This window comes from Marmota flaviventris, chromosome 4, assembly GCF_047511675.1.
Source record: "Marmota flaviventris isolate mMarFla1 chromosome 4, mMarFla1.hap1, whole genome shotgun sequence".
In the NCBI taxonomy this organism is placed as follows: Eukaryota; Metazoa; Chordata; class Mammalia; order Rodentia; family Sciuridae; genus Marmota; species Marmota flaviventris.
Genome location: NC_092501.1, coordinates 61,444,219 through 61,464,475, shown reverse-complemented (window position 1 = coordinate 61,464,475; position 20,257 = coordinate 61,444,219). Strand labels below are relative to the sequence as shown.

At 35.1% G+C, this 20,257-nt stretch overlaps 1 protein-coding gene across 2 annotated transcripts in view; it reads right to left on the bottom strand.

Annotated features, from left to right (window-relative positions):
• Window positions 1–20,257, bottom strand: part of Rhobtb1 (Rho related BTB domain containing 1) — a 129,897-nt gene that overhangs the window by 102,182 nt on the left and 7,458 nt on the right. For both annotated transcript variants that reach the window (XM_071611235.1, XM_071611237.1), the window contains exon 2: window positions 12,806–12,906. The gene's annotated coding sequence lies outside the window, so the exon portion shown is untranslated. The remainder of the gene's footprint in view (window positions 1–12,805; window positions 12,907–20,257) is intronic.

Sequence of the window (20,257 nt, the reverse complement as noted above, 5' to 3'; positions counted from 1 at the left end):
CAAAACATTAAAAGGTCAAGAGGTAAAAATAAAATAATCTAGTATTGCATGACTTGCAGAAGATATGGGAAATGAGGGGATGGACTTGATTTATATATTAGGAAGAATGTCTGCAGAGTAAAGAGGGTTGCTAAGCACTGGAACAAGTTTCGGACGTAGGTTTTACAATTTTAATCTATAATGATGATCTTTTCTTAAAGGAAAGATTTGGATTAGTTTAGGTAAAATAATTTTCTTGAACATGTGAAGGATGACCTATTAAATCAAAATGACCTAACAATTGTCCTTTGATGCTTATTTTTCTTTTAAATGAAAAAGTAATCTCTAGAACTTTATATCACCATAACATGAAATATAATATTTCTAATACTGAATGTGCATGGTTTAAATCCAAACTACTTCACCTGTGCATCACTGGGCTTACAATCAGGGGTGTTCTCACCCCTCTCCCACTATCTCCAATTAAATAGGTTTAAGACCATTCTCTTTAGTTGTAGGTAACTAATATAAACATATATTATTTATATTCCAACTTATTAATTAGAAACAATTAAGACTGTAGTTCAATTAACAAAGTGTAATATGTAAACTGGGCTCACTTATATTATAATATAACTAATTTATTCCCAGGCCAAATAAAGAGCCAGGGGTAAATAAAAAAGAAAATTATGAAACTGTTTGATAGAATGACTATTTTTTAAATCTTGGCTTTTCAAATTCTAAGATAAAAATATATAGTAGATTATTAATATTCACTATGAAAAAGTGGCCTTGATGTTGCCATTAATTTTAAAAACCAGACTCCAAAAAAATTATACACAGCATAGCTAAACCACCAGACACAGTTTTTCTATATGTCAGAATAGCATATCAGCTTGTGGATACCCATTCCTGGGCATGAGATTTGGGTTTAGATTTGTTTGGAAGTAGCCATTAGAATCAGTGTTTATTTTGTAGCAGCAAAATAACCTGATTATCCCAGTCAGGGCCTGTGTTCCTAGTAGAGGGTTCCAAGTAAAGACGTAAGTGTAATTGAAAGGTCATCTGTCGGACCTGAGATTCAATCTCACTTCTAATTATTTACTGGCTTGGTGCACCTGCAGAAGAAACTATTTCTCTGAGGACTGTAGTAGACCAAACTGTAATCTCTTACAAACATTACTTCTCTTTCCTGTTGGATGGGGAAGGCATTAAGATAGCAAGTATGAGCTAAACTGTGGAACCAACCTAGATGCCCTTCAATAGATGAATGGATAAATAAACTGTGGTATTCATACACAACAAAATATTACTCAACCTCAAAGAATAATGAAATTATGGCATTTGCAGGTAAATGGATAAAGCTGGAGAATATCATGCTAAGTGAAGTAAGCCAATCCCAAAAAACCAAAGGCTGAATGTTCTCTCTGATAAGTGGATGCTGATCCATAATGGGTGTGTGTGTGTGTGTGTGTGTGTGTGTGTAGTGGGGAAGAATGGAGTAACTTTGAAGGGGAGGGAGGGTAGGGGAAGAGGGATGGGGGTAGGAAAGATGGTGGAATGAGATGAACATCATTACCCTAGGTCTGTGTATGACTGCACATGTGGTGTGACTCTATGTCATGTACAACCAGAGAAAAGAAAAGTTGTGCTCCATTTGTGTATAATGAGTTGAAATGCATTCTGCTGTCATGTCTAACTAATTAGAACAACAACAACAAAAAAAATATAGCATGTATGGGGATGACTATATTTTTTAAGCAAAACAAATGAGAAATGACTCTCTGTTTTCATGTTCCAGAAGTAGAACTTCCTCTTCTGTATATATGGTTGACAGTTGTATGATCTTAAAATGATCTTACTGATATGATATCATCTACATTAATTAAAATGCTTTTTATAACAGAGTGCTGCTATATTAATTTACAATAAAAATATGTCCTTCAAGCTAATGAGCTATATTGTCTAATTGCTGTATTTTCCCCTTTAGGTCCAGACATAGATACAAATATAAGTATATGGGAAAGTAAATTGTAATCAATGAACTTGTGACCAAGTAAATCTAGGTTCAGAACTCGGAGAATGAGTTGGAAGGTGTAAATGGCTGATGTTTTAAGGCTTTGACAGCCTAATGCATCCTCCTCTCTCCAGGGACACATTTGCTACAAGGTCCAAGGTTGGCCAGGATCTTCTTATCTACCAAATGCTGGAAAGATACTGACCTTGTTTCCCTTTTGAATTTCCCTTTTTTCTACTTCTACTATTGAATAAACCAATGTTTGATGGACAAGAATTTTTATTCACCAGAGTTTTAGAATTACATACAGACTAAATGCTGAAATACTAAACTGAAATATTACTTATCATCTTGCAAGGAAATGCTTGGTAATAATTGTGTAAATGCTGTGCTGACTATCTGGAAGCAAGACTGAGTTCCAGAAACATTCTCCATGGGCTGTTCAGAAAAATTATGAATGCCTGATTATACATAAATTCACTCTTTCAAAGAGAACAGTGTTTTTACTTAGCATTATTTTTTTCAGTTTTTCCATATAAGAATCTCTTCTTTGAAAAATTTTTTTTGGCAGAAGCTAATGGAATTATATACAAAGATGATAATCAATGAAAACAAAAATGCCATAATAATGGGTTCTGGGATTACGAAACTGAGAACCTGGGATTCAAGCCCAGTTCAACATTTTCAATAATGAAATGCTCACTTGTATCTCATGTTCTACGAGAAGATGGTGGAAAATAAGAAAGCAAATGGGAATCTTGTCTGGTCCTCTGCCTATTCAGTTTATCATTGCATGAGGAAGTGATTCAAATTCACAGTTTTCCTGTAAGGCCAGGTAAGGACACAGAGTTCTTAAGGAAAAATGATATATGCAATATGGGCCATATAAATGTAAGTGGGAATAGTAAATGCTGTTGGAAGAGTCTCAGGTTAGGGAAAGCCTAGGCGTAATAGATATTGGAACTGTGTTACACTAGGAAAGCTATATCAGCTTTTCATTTGGCTATTTTGTTAGTTTAAAGAATTTTTTAAAAAAGGAATTTCTATAATTCATGTTAAGTATAGAGTATTAAATATTAAAGATATTTTTGAAATATTTATTTTAATTATACATATATATTTTATAACAGAAGTAAAATAACTGAAATTTCTATATATTATATATTTATTGACATTATTTACATACATTATCTATATCTTTTTAGACTATATATATATATATATATATATATATATATATATATGTATGTATCCATATATATATTCACACACACACTCACACACATAAATGTATATATATAATAAAAGTCTTCATTGTATAAAAATAATCCAGAAAGCCCACCCAAGGGTCAAATACATCTAATTCTGAATTAGGAAACTGTACACAAGAGTACTGACTCCTCTAGTTCCTGTTATAACTAATCTCTAAGCAAGAAGCCTGAGGAGAATATTTCAGTGGCATTCTTCTGTAGTAATGCCTTTTAAAAAAATTTAAAAAACTTTCTATGCTCTGATTAAATATATGCTGTAAAAGAGATCTGATAGCAGATCACACAAATTTAAAAATATTACCTCATAAATTATCATCTTATTGGTACGTTTAAAGTAATGGATTTGGCTGGGTGTGGTGGTACACACATGTAAACTTAGCAACTTGGGAGGCTGAGACAGGAGGATTGCAATTTTGAGACCAGTATAAGCAATTTAGTGAGACCATGCGTGTCTCAAAATAAAAAATTAAAAGAACTGGGGATGTAGCTTAGTGGCAAAGCACATCTGGGTTCAATCCCCAGTACCAAAAGTATTAAAAAAATAAAGTAATGGATTTAATATTTCAGTATGTACAAAATTTTTAATAATAAAATTACTTTTATTAAATTTATATCAGAGCATCTCCTGCACTTGTAAGTACTTCCTGGTTTCAAAAATACATTTTTAAACATGAAAGACTATTTCTGGATTCTGGAAGTGCTTAAGTATCCAACACACACAATGTGTTTTAAATCATCTGCCTGGGACAGCTAACATATCAATATTTAGACTTTATGAGAGACTTCTGCATGTGAAATTAGGACAGGGACTCCTTCCAGTGAACTTTTGGAAATCTTAGATTTATTGGCTAAATTCAAGGTTTTGAGATCTGTAAATGAAGTAGAATTATACATTATAAATTATTATTAAAAAGTACATTTCTAATTAAACTAAAAAATTTGGCAGAATAAAATGATGGGACTTTTGGGTGTATTCCCCCCCCCCTCTAAATTGTAGGATTAAAGCAGAACAAGAAGAGAGGGATGTGAGCGGAGTCATTGTTTAGGGAGCATTTTAAGACCTTGGACTCTAAGGACCACACACATTGGGAGTAGCCATTTTTCTTACAGCTCAGTATAGTGCAATATGGAGAAAGAATTCAAATGGCTGTTGCTCTTTTTATTAAACCTGAAGATGTCTCTTCTATATGGCTATGTATATTTCTCCCTATCAGCAGCCAAACAACCATTTTGTGATGCACACATTGATAAAGACAACCAAAGGAAGAAAAGAAGGCAGAAAAAGAAGGAAAGAAACTAGGAAGAAAGCCCCCTGAGCACAAGCCATTCCCAGGCAGACCGGACGGAGCAGGCTTGCTTACTCTTCCACTTACACCAAATGAAATGATAAACCTTTTGGTTCTTTATTTTATGGTTAATATTTTAAATTCTGAAAAATCTCAATACATCTTTTCTGTGTCACTGCCCAGGTGCCACGTGGTCATTTTACAGAAGAGCCATTTCTCATACACATGAACTCGAGGGGGAGAACTGGGGATGGTTGATTTAAATAGCGTAACTCAGGATTTACTATGGATTTAAAATCTCTGACTTAATGTTTCATTAACTACTGGTGGCTGCTTTACTGCCTTTAAAACATGCATATATAATTGGATACTGTAATGCTTTGCGGGTAAAATAAATACCGACTCACACTAAAATAAATACTCTGCATGATGAAGTTCATGTAGACATAAATTAATCATTTACCAGTTAACCAATATGCACAGGAAAGAAATAGATCACTTATTAAAGGTTGCTTCATCTATAAAATGGAAAAAATAAAATGCTGATGTATTTTTACAGTGGTGCTATGAGGAAAAATGTATAAAATTATGGCTAAGCAGTTTAGAAACCATAAAAAGCAGTATGAACATTAAATTAATAATATTTGTACTAATTCAGATTCAACACCCTCTGCATTAAATATATCTTTCGGCCTATTGAAGCATACACAAAACCGAGCTGAGGCTTTTTATTTAATTTTTAATGGTGCCTTCAGAATTCTTCAAAGCATCACAGAAGTTATTGGTTATGTTAAAAACTTTTCACTGGCTAACTCCCATTACTTCTAAGACAAAGTTCTTGGCTGTTCATATCCCCAATCCTATTTTAAATCTTCTTCCAAAGGGCTTTATGTCTTTCTTGCATAGACACAGTAGTTACCAAGGGAACATGGGTTTGAATTTTTTAATCAGGTGGAAGTTTTTCTGGACTTTGTTTTAGTCTAAGTTACAGATTGTGATGGGGGAAGTAATGTTAAATTGATGGAGGCGGTGGGGGGTTTAGGGGGAGAGGGATGTGTATGCTGGGTCTCTGAGTATTGCATCAAACTGACCACCAGTGCAAATCTTCCATACTGAGACAGCAGCGTGTCCATGAATCACCAGGGTCTGAAGGCCATCATGCTGCACCAAATGTTACCACTTTAGATATAAATCAAACTTCTTTCTCTCAGTTTGCATTTAGAAACGCCATTCAAGGGCACGAGAGAGAACTAAGGAATATAGACATAGTTTCCTTTTTTCTCCTTCTCCTTTTAATGGAGACTTAACTATTTAGAAGGCCCACTTGCATGAAACCTGTAATCCACTCAGCACAGTTTTAACATTGTTAATGTCCCTTTGACTCCCAATAATAAAACACATCAGACGTTTCTCCACTCACTTCCTTTTATAGAGGCCATTAATAGAGAAATACCTCCTCTTCTTCTACAGTGAAATGATAAATGGCCAGTTGGAGAGTTCTGAAATATTGCCAAATCTCCCCTATGCATCATGTGTCACCAGTGACAATAAACAGTGACTAATCTTTGGTCATGAACTATATTTATGGCTTTCTTGTCATGAGGAGGTAGGTATTTTCCTGAAGCAGGTTTAAAGGTTTAATATTTATGCTAGGAACATGTGTACTAGGAAAAATGTTCAAAGAAAATTAATGCTCACGTTTTCTTTAATTTGAATATTTATGGAGCCTACCAGATCTATCCCGTGGTTTTTTTTTTTTTTTTTTTGCATCAGGATTCACCCAGGAGTGTTTTGATCAGCAATCTAATTTATGCCAATTAATTCACTATTTTGACACCAGCAGTGTCCTTGTATAATAGGAAAAACTGTGGGGAGAGGAATATGGCTACAATGCAAACTTATCCCAGGTACAGCTTATCAGTGGTCCAAGGAAGCATAGCAAAACTGCTCCCTTTTGTAAATCCAACTGGGGGTACGGTGGATAAATTTGCCTAACAGAACTGTAATAAAAGCAAAACACCAGAATATACAACCAATAGAAGGCAAATGAAGGTTCTGAGGGAAAAGAACTAAGGCCAACATGAGTGCAATTTACTTCAATTCAATTTAAATATCATCTATTAAGGAGGTACCAGGCAATGGAGCAGCTATGTGGCATACACCAGTCAAAACCAACAAAAATTGCTGTCCTGATGCAGCTCATGTTCTAAGGGAAGAGGATAGACTGAGTAAGCTATATAATTTATCAGAAGGTCAAAGTATTGTATATAGAAATAAATGAGAAAGGGAAGGAAGTGTGGGAAGGGGGTGCCTGTTTGGGAAAACAGTCAGTGAAGGTTTTATTGAGAAGGTGATACTTGAACAAAGAGTAGAAGATAAAAGAGCTAGTCAGGATTTCTGGGGAAGAGTGCCCCAGATAGGAAATAGTGATGCAAAGGCTCTGAGGCAGGCAAGAGACTGAGGAATCCAGAGTGGTTGGAATGAAACAGAATTGGGGAGGGAGGTTAGCCAGAAGAAAATGATTATCAGAGTCATGGCTGGTTTACTGTTTGAAAAAGGGAGCCACAAGAGGGTTACAGGTCAAAGAGCCAAATATCTGAATTATACTAATTGAAAAGAGACTGTCGAGTTAAACGTGGAAAAAATATATCAATTAAATTAGTTAAAATTAATAGTTCAACTCACCTCTGTAAAAGTTTAATAAATATGATTCAGAAATTAATGACAGAACAAGAGTTCAAAATTAGATGCGAACACATTGAAGCTATAACTATATAAAGGTAAGAATCAACTCATTTTCACAGTGTCAAATGGTAAGTTCGAAGACATTTTAAATTAAGGTTTATGAGCTTATGTGTTTTTTTTTTTTTTAAAGATTAAGGTTGGAGAACATCCAAAATTAAAAATTTCCTTCCTTCCCACTATCCGGGTTGTGGAATTCAACAAGTGCCTGTTATAGTGCTAGGTTGATATTCTTAGGTACTTGTCTGTCTTTGGCTTCTCAGGAGTTGGAAATTGGGGAAACCTAAGCAGTTAGGAAGCAGACCATCGACAATAATAAAGGGCCAAATATTGTAGGGCCTGTTATCCCAGCAGTTTGGGAAGTTGAGGCAGGAGGATCACAAGTTCAAAGCCAGCCTCAGCAACATAGTGAGGCCCTAAGACCCTGTTTCAAAATAAAAAATAAAAAGGGCTTGGGGTTGTGGCTCAGCGGATGAGCTACCCTAGGTTCAATTCCTGGTACCAAAACAACTACCAAAAACAATGAAGGGAGACATAACTTGGATTCATTATATTTTTATTTTCAAATTTAAAACACATGAATGATGGGTGCACACAAAAATGTTGAGTCTTTTCTAGGGAACAAAGAAAATAGAAAAATAAAAACAGATGAAAGGTGAGTTCAGCCTTATACTCAACCTTCCTGGCAGTTGTAATGATTAGGTTATAAATCAGAACCTTCTCCCATCTCTCCCAGTCTGTTTAGATTTAGAACAAATTGAAGCTAAAAACGTGTCAAAATGCACAGTAGGAGTGCCCGCTTGGTGCCACTTCCCTCTCTGAAGTAGGTTACTACAATTACCCAGGGAAATTTCTATTGAGTTATAATTAGGTGGCTAATTAAAAAGGGGATTATCGCCTATATTAAAATACACCAGTAAGATGTGTACATCATTTATTCTTTAATTTTGAAAATCTACCATTTCCTTAAAAAAATTCTCAGTGGGAAATTCTATGTTTAATATGTAAGTTTTCTTTTTTTTCTTCATAAATCAATTTTATTGAATTGAGTCTAAGATTTTTGTTTCTTGAGGTAATGGATATAATTTGAGCTTCTTTTGTTAATAAGAAGTACCTAAGCATCATAGTTTACAATGAGAAAAGAAGTCCATGATAATAAACTCAAAGTCCTGAAAAGAATTACTTTTGAGTCAAAGAAATAATAATGACGAAAATAATAACTGCTACCATTTACTTACTGACAACGTATGCCAAGTATTTTATGTGTCATTTAATTGTCTCAACAACCCAATGAGGTAATCCAATGCTCATTAAACAGATGAGGAAAGTGAGCTCAGAGAAGTCAGGTAACAAGGTCACATAGCTTAAAGTTTATAAAGCTGAAAATGCAAACTCAGGTCTTTTGATTTCAAAACTCTTGAGTTAAGCAAGAATTTTCTACCCTTAAAATAGTCTTAACATTAAGTCAAAACCCTTTTGTTGTATTCAACTTGTTTTGAAATTGACAGTATTCATGTACCATATAACCAGTTAATCAGGATCTCATATTAATCAGAAGACCATATTTCCTAGCCATTCATCCAAACATCAGTTTATTTTATAAAACAAAAACATGATCATCAGCAGGAGACTCCTGATGCATTATTAACAGAAGAAGTTAAAAAGTAACAGTCATCCGGTAATGTAAGTTACTTTTTGTTTGACTTTTCCTATTTTCTTCTAATTTCTGCAAAGATACAAATTAAATGGTGGCCCATTAACTTTGGTACATCCTGTCTTTGGACTGCTATTCTAGCTAAGCATTAAATGGGTCAGTGTACTCATAAAGGCACCTAAAAATTGTCTACCTGAGCAGATGAGTTGGCAGACAGGCATGATTAACTACTGGGAGGGTTTACTAAGTTGTTTATATAGCACTCAGTACTAGGACTAGATAGGTGATTGGCAATGGGAGGGAAGGAGGTGCATATGACATAATGCACAGAACTTTTATTGTTGATTTGGTATTTCTTCTCAAATGCATAACAACAACAATGCCATTGTAAATATTAATTTGTTGCGGGTTTACTGTGTTTCAGGCCCTGTATTCATTACATAGACTTGACTTGACTTCAGGGATTCCCAACCCGTACACTTTTGATCTTTTGGGTCTGATGGCTCTTTGTGGAGAGGCGCTAAGGATGCTTAGCAGCCTCTGTTCACCGATGCCAGTAGCATATCTATCTTCTTTAATTGTGACAGCCACTACTATGTATCTCTGGAGGACAAAATTATCTGAAACTCTCCCATTAAAAACTTCTGCTTTATTTCCTCAGCAACTTTAGGAGGTCAACACTAATATTACTGATGAGGAAACTGTGGCTCCAAGGAGTTTAAGTAAAATGCCTTAGGTCTCAGGGCTCAATGCATATAGACTGCCTCACTCCTGAACACTTGTTATACTGTGTTCAACATTCATATGTGATTTTCATGTGTATTCTTTCCCCCTTCCTATCTCCCTCCACTCCTGTATCTCATCAACAGGATGAAGCAGTGGGAGGGAAGGAGGTGCATATGACATAACGCACAGAAATTTTATTGTACCATGCATGGTCTTTTATTCAACAGATTAATTCCATTTTAATTGGAATTCTGGAAACTAATGAAAAAAAATTACAAGTGTTAGATGGTCTATTCTCAGGGTTCTTGAATCTGTCTGATTTAATTCTAACCAATTAGCATGCCATTATGGAGGAATATTATGCTAAGAATCAATATTAAGCTAAACACTAATATTTTATTCAGTATTAAAAATTTATACAGATGGTAATACAAGTGCTTTATCCCTACTTTCTCTAAATGAGAAGAAAGGCTTCCTTAGGGCAATTCCAGCAACAAAGAAAATTATATCTTCTTAGGAGACTACTGGTATTACCCTTTACATAGATCATTGCTTAAATGAATCAATAAGATTTAATTGAATAAAATTTGTTTATTTTCTTTTAAGATGTGAGTTTTTCAGGGTATCAAAAATTATTTTTCTTTTCATGCCTATAGTATAATCCTATGTTAACATGATAAAAGTAGATTTATAAGAGTAGATTGTCCATACTGCAAAGCACAAAGTAACTCTCATACTTTTCTGATTTTAGGGGATCATTTCTTTCTTCTTTTTCCACTTGGCTACTACAACCTTTATTGATTCAGACGTAATGTTAGGCTGGAGTTTGCACCTAAATATATCCAGATTCTGCTTTTTCTGTCTTCCTTGCAAGGAGGAATATACTAGATACATTCTCCAGTACACCTAAATAAACTCTGAACTAGATTGACACCCAATAACTACTTAGATATAGTTTAGTTAGGCATGAAATCAAAACTGGATTTTAAATCTGTTCCTAAATTGTACCCTGTGCCTTGCCCAGTGCCTGGACTTTCCATGCACTTTGAATTAACATCCCTGGGTCCACTGCACAGACCATGTAGTTTACTGGCTGCTCCCTGGTTTGTTGCTTGTCCCTCTGTTCTTCCACCCCGCTACCTTCAGATATTTTTCAAGCTTACAAGTTAGGTCAGACTGAAATATTTTCATAGTTTGAATCTAATGATGACATTTTCAATTTTTATCACATATATACTTTCATCCACAAATTCTCAGCCAAGTATTTAGAAACTATACCCTTTAAAATATCTTTAACTTTGTGAATTATTATTCTCTGTACCTTAGCATTAGAATTAGAAAAAAATTGCTCCATTTTTTTTTGTGATCTCTCAATTGGGTAGGCAAGATCTATCAGTTAAAGTGCGCATACCTTAAAAAAATTATAAGTGCTGTAATTCTAAAGGAATTATTGGAAGTTAAAACCTGACATGCAGAATCAAAGCAAAAAAAATTCATTGAATAAATTAGACTAAATGAAACATTAGAAATTGAAGGTATGCTCAGCATAGTAATCACCTCCCCAAATAGAAAAGTTAAACTAAAAACATAACTTTAATGGGTTGACTTTTCTAAAATACTGATAGGATTTCATTAAGTGTTTAATGCATATAGCTATTCTGAAATTTCCTTTAAAAATGAAAGACTAGTACCTTAATGAGAGGTATTATTACATGAATATATTTGAATGTGGCTTATGAAAACTAGGACTTGAGAATTTGAAATGTGTGCATAAAATGCAAATGGATTTAATTAACTGAAAACCCATAAGACAGAACTTCTTCAAATAAGCAATTACTTCGGGGACTAATAGTGTAAATAGGATCCTGATTCATTAGCACAAATACCCATATGAGAGAAGGATCAGCAATTTTTATTCTTCAAGTTATTTATGCACACTTGGTAATATCTCATTAATTTGGAGCTTTGACAAATTTAAAATCTTCTGATAATTTGTTCATGAACTGGGCTGATGTTTACCTTTACTTTGCAAATACTTTATTTATAAATGGATAATATATGGTATTTTAAACATTTATTTTTAGTCTTATGTACACTTTTTAGACACAGAATAAACAATTTTCAAGGAACCTCGGGCACTTTACAAGCTTCTACATACATCCAATCTATATGCTAATGACAAAATGTTCATATGATTTATTATAACAGGTCTCCTTAAGGACTTCTACTTTGTAATGCTTTGTTGAAGTTACTCTATGTAGTTAAAGGTAATAAAAGCCACATTTGTTTAAAAGTTATCTATAATTCAGCCTTCCAACAAATTCAGAAATGCTCTCCCCCCCAATTCATTGGAATAAATGAAATTTCACAATATTCACAGATACATATGAAGAGTTACTCTTTTAAAAATGCATTGGAACACATACACATATAAAAAATGAAATACAATAAAGAATAAAAATAACAAATGATTTTAAGGGTAGACAAAAGAAAGTAAACTGTCTATTTCAAATCATTTCAAGTCCTCTCAGTACAATACCCTGGGGAAAAACCTCAATAATGCAGCCCTTTCTTCAAAAGCAGATTTCACTCACTTGGGATGATTCTAGTTCTAATCACTTACGGAGCGATAATAAGTTTTTCCAATTAAAGACAGTCAGTGCTGAGGCCAAGAGGGGCGGATGCTCCAAGCTAGGGCATCTGGGAAGAAGAGAAATGCCACTGCACAGCAATCTGGCCATTTCTAAATCTTCCTTGTATGTGGCCATGACTTTTCAAAGCCCACATGTCAATGTTCTGCACAAAATGCTACTCGCTAAGGAATTTTGAGTGTGGAAAAAATGTGTAGAAGAGTTATATTATTTTAATGATCAAAACTTGTATGTATGTCAAATGGTTCAAATTCTAAACCAGATAAAACACATTCAACTAGGATTTATAAAACCCACCATTGAATTAAAAAATTGAGTATCTATCTGTGTTTTTTAACATAACATTCTGAAGACAAATCTGGATATTATTCATGTCATGCCATCTTTGCACAAGAAGCATTTCTATTTCTTTGTTAAATATTGTAAGAAAATCATGAACAGGGAAAAGCCAACTGTTTCTCAAATTAGTAGTTACTTACCATACGAACGGGGAAAATAAGCTTTGATTCCATTTTCATAGCTTAATCAAGAATGCCTGATGAAGAGCCCTCTTTCATGTGCTCTTCTATTGTTGTAAAACCTAAGAAGGAGACACAAGCATGGGATGTTTCACATCAAGAAGAAAACCGCTCAAACAATATGTTTCTTACGTTAATGATTATTTCTCATCAGAACAAGAACTACCCCAGCAAGTCACGTGCCGCTTACAACTCTCCCAGCTGTGATAAAAGTAGAATCAAGAAAGGCTGAAATGACTACCACCTTTAGAGACAGAAGACCTGGAATTGAACCCAACTCCCAGGAGGCTCAACTCCCCCAACTCTGAGACTGTTCTGACCATCAAATGAGATGGTGTGTGGAAAGATATTCAGTCAATAATAAAGTACTGTTGGACCAAAACAAGTGTGGCCTAAATCAGCCTCTGTACTTCAACATAAGTATAGCTTAAAGCAGCCTCTGTACATAGTGGAACTGTACCCTGACTTGGGTTGTAAACAAACTCCAACCCCATCTAAGCCTTTACCCTTGTAATGAAGCAACTGAGTCTTGACCAATCACAGCTGTTGAATCTCCAGTCAGTCACAGGCAGAAAGGTGCCAATTTGCAGCCAATCAGATTGTTTCTGTATATCATTTCTCTTTCTGGTTATAAATATAACCTGTCCCCTGTGGTGGGATAGAGCATTCTGAGCCTCATTGGTCTTGGATGCTACCTGATTCTCAAACTTTTTCTTTTTTGCTTAAGTAAACTTGTTTAAATTCAGCTGCTTTGTTTTTCTTTTAACAGTAGTTAATTTGTTTATAACCTATTTAAGGATTTGAGGTGGCTTCCAAAACAAAATTAAAGAAATATGAATAAAATAAGAAAATAGTGTCGGGAATAAAAAAGGAGGAAGCATACATATGTAACCTGTTTTGATCAACACAGTAAAAGTGGCTGAAGTATAACTTGTATTTGAATTTCTTAGTACTTTAGATAAAAGGAAAACAGTTTGTCTTATAACCCCTACTCTTAAGTTGAAAACACATTGCTTCCTGCAAAGAAATCAAGTATTTTATCCTCCTATATAAAATGTATAGAGAAATTTTTCATATAAAAAATAATATGGGGTATTGAGATAAAACAAACTATTTTATTACTAGTTGGACTAAGCATGAAAATTGAAAAGCAAAACAGCACTTTTATATGGAGATGGTTATTATTTCTGCAAAAATTGTATTATTTCTAGAGATGAACCAGAAGCTTAGATCAGGGAAATCCTAAATATAAACCCAGCCCTGAGCAGTGGCACACTCCTATAATCCCAATAACTTGGAAGGCTGAGACAGGAGGATTTTAAGTTCAAAGCCAGCCTCAGAAACTTAGTGAGGCCCTAAGCACCCTGGCTCTAAATAAAATATAAAAAGCACTGGGGATGTGGCTCAGTGGTTAAGTGTCCCTAGGTTCAATCCCTGGCACCCCCCACCCCACACTCATATGCCCAATAACACCCGATTAGCAAATCATTTAGCTCTCCTTTCTCTTTGTGCTTCTCTAACAAATACACAAGGAGCTTCTTAAGTCATTTTCTCAATACTGAGGAAGGGTCTCTGAAGGAAGTCATTGATTGCCAGTGACTCTAGGTCAGTTGCTGCTCTTTAGAAAATAAGGAGTAGAGCTAAAAAGGTGAGGTGTGGACCAGATATAAGACAGTACTGACAGCTGCACAGTCCATTTGATGGAGCCTTCTAAAGGGGAAAGGAAGAGAAAGGAAGGAGATAAAACTAAATGCTTTTATCAATGAAACAAATTACAGCATAGGGCCTCTTCCCTGAAATTCATGTTTTCCTTGGTTTCCATAAAACCTCACTTCCCATCTCCCAGGAAACTCCCCTGAATTTTCCTCTTCTGGCTTTTCTTTTTTCCTTGTCTAAATTTGGGCCTTAAATAGGGTTCGCTGCTTGACAGTAATTTCATTCATATCAAAGCATCCTTCATATTTTTTGATGCTTGTCTGAGCATCAAATGAAGACTAGATGAGGACTAGATCCTCATCTCCATCCTCTTCTGAATTTGCTTTTCTTGTCTAAAATTAATAGCTTCATCTCAGTCCCCAGCAAAGGTCTTATATGATCTTCATTCTCCCTTTCCAATATTGTACCTCCCCATAATGCACATATCCAATTGATTATGGCCATCTGAACACAGAAATCTCTATTTACATGTCAGAAACCCATGCACCATCCATCATCTCCCATTAGGTAAATCCTCCCTCTGTTGTGCTCTCTGTTTCCCATCTTCATCATTTCTCAGCTTTCTGGGTGTTCCCAGTTTTCTTCCTAACCTACACACTTCTGCTTCTGCTTGAGAATTCTAATAACTCTCCAACAGATCCCCATGGCTCAAGTCCAACACGTTTAACAGTTTTCCAAGATCTGAGATCAATATACTAACCACTTTACCCATATGACCTCTCTAGCCATACTGAACTATCTCCTTGCACTGATACCTGTGCACCCCCAAATTATTTCTTGCCTTCCAGACATTGATTAGCAGCTTTCAGTTGTTTGAAATTCTTGTCTTTTAATCCCCAGTTCAGATATACCTCTTTCTGGGATCTTCCTTAATTTTTGTTTCATTGTATCCTCCCCTATAAACCAAAGGTCCTTACCTGTATTCTTACTATGAAAACCACTGTATCCTTACTCTGAAAATCACATTTATGATACTCTAGTTTTATTTTAGATAGCTGAACATTCAGTAGTATACTTGCGCTCAGGAAGTTTATTACTTGACTAGGGAAACTTGGTTGATTCACATTTCTAAATTTTATGAGGTAATGTTCAACGCATAAGCATTGTGGATGCTCTATAAATAATAGGTGACTAAATGATTTTTAAAAGTCAGATACTAACATGAGAAGCTGCCTGGAGGTGGGAAAGATAGTAACATGAATAGTTCTGAACATAAGGTTAAAGACAAAATTTTAGAAAGTATTGTCTGAACCACAGAGAATAGTAAGGCCATCCAAATTTAAAAGACCCAAAATAATAAATAAAATAAAATTAATAATAATAATAATAAATAAAATAAATATATATTTTTTTAAAATGGAAGGAGAGAAAGGATGAGGAAAAAGTATAGGTGAATGTTTTACTTTTTTTCTTTCTCTTTTAAACACAAGTTTATTTGATCATTTTATATATATCAAGCGATGTACACATCTGAGAAAAAAATGTTGCATTTATTTTGACAAAACAGATCACAAAACACATTTAAGATCACCCCATAAACAGATCTCACGGCATTAAATACATCTTATGTTGGATCTCCCATGAGAGATAGACAGTGTCTTTCTTGGGGCTTATCCCTGAACCTGGCAATGTAAGATAGCCTAATATTTGTTGATTGAATAAAAACTTAATCGCTTATCTTTCTGGCTGCCCCTCAATCTCTTACTTCCATTGCATGACTAAGCTATTGCAAATAATGACCAATGCTTTGCTTTCTTTTCTGATCTCCCTTTTGTCACTCCCACCACTTCAGTCTAACATTTGCGTTATGACTTTGCTCATTATTCTGGGTTAGTGGCTTTCACTCTGCTTCAAACTTCTGTGTGCAACAGGAACTGAGAAGGAGATTGAGGCTGTAGCTCACCTTACAGAAATCACTGAGCATGTGCACTATAACATCTCAGCTCACAGGCTACTTTTACACAGCAATGCCAGCCAGTGCAGAAGTGAGTCAACAATGTCTGGTGGAACTTTGGTTTATTTGTCCTGTCCACAAAAGTGCTACTAGTGGCCAAGCAGGTGGGGCTGTACTCATAGAATTTCCTGGTATACAAATGTAAATGTTCTTTTCAGTCCATACTCCTAGGACCTCAGACTGTTCTATGCTCAAACTCCACCCAGTTCTATTTTCATTTTAGTGGTAATGGACATGTTAACATGAGTTTCTCTATCATGCCTGTTCCCCAAGTATCTTTTTCAGATAAATGCAAAATATGAACTCAAAAACTATTCTTGAACTCTTCTGATCAGACAGAATCAATCACAACTACATTTCTAGTACATATCATTAGCAATTGATCTTTATTTTATTTGAAAAACAATGCTCTCTCCATCAGTATTCTCCATCTTTCCTCAAAAACAAATGAAAATAAGCCCCAAACAAAACCAAATCCAAAATACCCCAAATTTCTGTCATTTTCCTTAAATTTAGCTGATGATCACTCCCACCTTCCTGAAATCTTTACCCCACCATGACCCATCAATCTCCTGGGTTTCCTTCCATTACTTTTGCTGCTCCTCCCCTCATCCTTACTGGGGTAACCCTTTGCTGTTGAACCATTATGGGTCTGATTTCTTCAAGACTTTGGTCCTAGCATTCTTTTCTACCACTCAAAAATCTTTCTTTAAGAAATCACATCCATCTCCAGACCCATGAATGTGAAAATGAGCCATAACTTTATATCAAACCCCAGTTCTTTTTGACAAACTCCACTCCCATGGTCTTGTGGATGCCTGTTCTCTTCTGTGATATCCCAAGACATCTTAAGCTCAACATGTCCAACACTGAACTTAGAATATGTCTTTGCAAACATGTTCTTCTAGTGTTTGATATTTCCTGATGGTCTTCAAATAAATATCACAGAAGATGATGTGCCAATTTTACCTCCTTTCTATCTCTTGAATCCATTCACTTTTAAGAAACTATCTACCCCTCATGCTTTCACCCTTAGGTCCCATTATCATATCTTTCTACTGAAAATGTACAACTGGTCTACATATCTACATATAGGTTAGCCCCTGGATAACTATAGATGTAACTAACAACAATCCTCCCATTGAAAAAAAAAACCTAATATTTTTAATTGTCATAGAATATAAAGGCATATTCCATGATATGGCTAAAAAAGCTTTCATGATGATGGTCCCTGATGACACTTCCAGGCTCAAGCAGTTCACCCCTGCCTCTTTTTTCCCCATCTCCTAGCTTTCCATCAGTCTCCAATGTTGCCCATGCTAAATCCTATCAGAGTACTTTCCCAGAAACCATGTCCTCTGCCTGCCCTCCTAGTCTATCTGGCCCTAAGAATCATTTAGATTTCATTTCCCAGAACCTTGTATCTCTCCTTTATAGTACTTAGAAAAGTTTCAATTTGGTACTTACTTGTGTCTTTCTTTTACTGTTCATCTTCCCCACTAGACTGTAGACCAAATGAAAGCAGGCAAGAGCGAATGCAGTTCATTGCATACCAACAGTGCCTGGCAAATGGTAGGTAATGGATAAAAACGACTTTATTGAAAACATGAGCATATGGAAGGAGTTTGAATATAAACACCGTCATGGTCATGAAATTTCAGTGAGAAAAATGTACTCATAGCATAGGGTTGAAAAATTCTAAAGGTAAGCACAGTGTTCAGATCAGTCACACGATCATCAAGAGTGTTGTATGGATTTAAGAAATTAAGTAGGAGGTCTTTCTGCTCATTCAGATCCAGTAGTGACTGGGTAAGAATGATAGGGGTATTTTTTTTAATAAGAAATTTATTTTGGTTGGAAGCAACTGTTTTTTATCACATAAGAGATATACTAAGATTAAGATATGAAGGTAATATTTTCCAACCCTATTCTCAGTTTTTGCCACTGCATATATTTGGCAAGGGCCATTGCAAAGGGAGGAAGGGAGAACTGGGAGCAAAGACATTTGAAGAAGGCAAAGGAGAGAAGAAATTTCAAAAATGTTTAAGTCTCTGGGCTGTGAATATTCCACTGGGTACACCTTTTTATATCCTAGCTTCTGAAATCTATGCCATCAAATGCAATATAATTGTCTCCGCTTCCATATGGTGACAGAATTCTAGCAACTGTATCAGGATCTCAATAAATAGGCAAAACTAAAACGTTGCATAAGTTGTTTCCCTCAGTTACATTCCAAATACATTTCTCTCCCTAACCCCCCAAATCATGAAATACAAATTTTAAAAATTGGAATAGTATCAGTTGTGAATGCACTTTTGCAATTATGGGAGTAAAAAAATTCCACAATTGAAATAAGAAATGCCATCTGATTTTGATTTAACACAAAGGGGGAGAAACACATTCCACTTAAGAATGACAAATAAAGCTGTCAATGTGATCCATTTATAGCCCCTCAGAGAATGCCACAAATCCATATAATATTCTGAGAATCTAGTAATTGTAGTTGCTCTTTCAGAGAGAAAGAAGGTGAAGAGGTCCCTCCGCTGGACTCCTACCCAAGGAAACTAAGGTTAGCTGGGATAAGTCCTGATAGTCAATGACAGAGGCACATGCTTCTTTAAGAGGAGAATGAGAGCTCTGAGCATTCTATTAAATAATGTGTAACAATGGGAGGGACTGGCGAGGGAGTGGAGTTGTGTGTGTAAGATGAGATAAAGAGAGGCTCTAAGAAAATGAAGAAGTCCTGTTGTCTCTGTAGCTGCCCCACCCCTGGTCTCACTGGTTTAATGAGGCCCCTTTTCAAAGAACTACTGCTGACAAAAATTACAGTAAACTATAAAATCTTAATCATAAACATCCAAAGTCCTACTCATATTTGAGCATTTTTTTATGAGTTATTTTAGGCTCAGGTACAAAGGCACATGACAAAAACAAAATGCTACAAATATAATCCCCTATTCCTTATTACTACACTCAGGCTTCCTTCTTTTAAGAAGCAGTTTTCTATTAAAGTGCACATACATATATTCATGTACAAGTATATATAAAATATGACCCTCTGCAAGGCATCACTGATTTTTTCTTTCTTCTTTGCATAGACTGCTAAAAAACTGAGAATAAAATTTGTTACTATATTCTAGCAAGAGTGTTGAATTTCAAGGCATAAATTTCGAGTATGAATCTCTCTCCCGGCCCTATCTTATGTTCTTAGCCTTATTTTTTCCTTGGACTCATTTTTTTTTTTTTTACCTATTTGGAATATATTTTATATTGCTGTACAGTATGTATTTTTATTAGCCTTTCTCTGTAAGCTTTAAATCCTTTCCAGCATATAAATAAAATATATGAAGTTCATAGGTAGTCCTCTTTTTCTCCTGTGGAGGGTTGCAAATTTTTTAAAAGGCAACATATAATTGATTACCACAAATGTGTAAACATTAAGACACTGGTATTGATACTAATTAATTTTTGTGGTATTCCATTAAATAGTCCAATTAGGCTTTTAAAATTTTATACATATAGTTCAAAAACAGGGATTCTTAGCCTGAACTCTTCCAAACTATATGCCAAAAATTGTGCATCTAAATTTTTATTTAGGAAGACTTTAAAATTGTAATCCAAATTGAAAGTTAAATGTGACCCAAAAGATTAACAATTACTGCTTTCTAGTAGAATAAGCCTAAGGGACCCTAAATAACTTGGTCTTTATTCATTCAGCTAATTGACAAAATATTTGTTGAGTA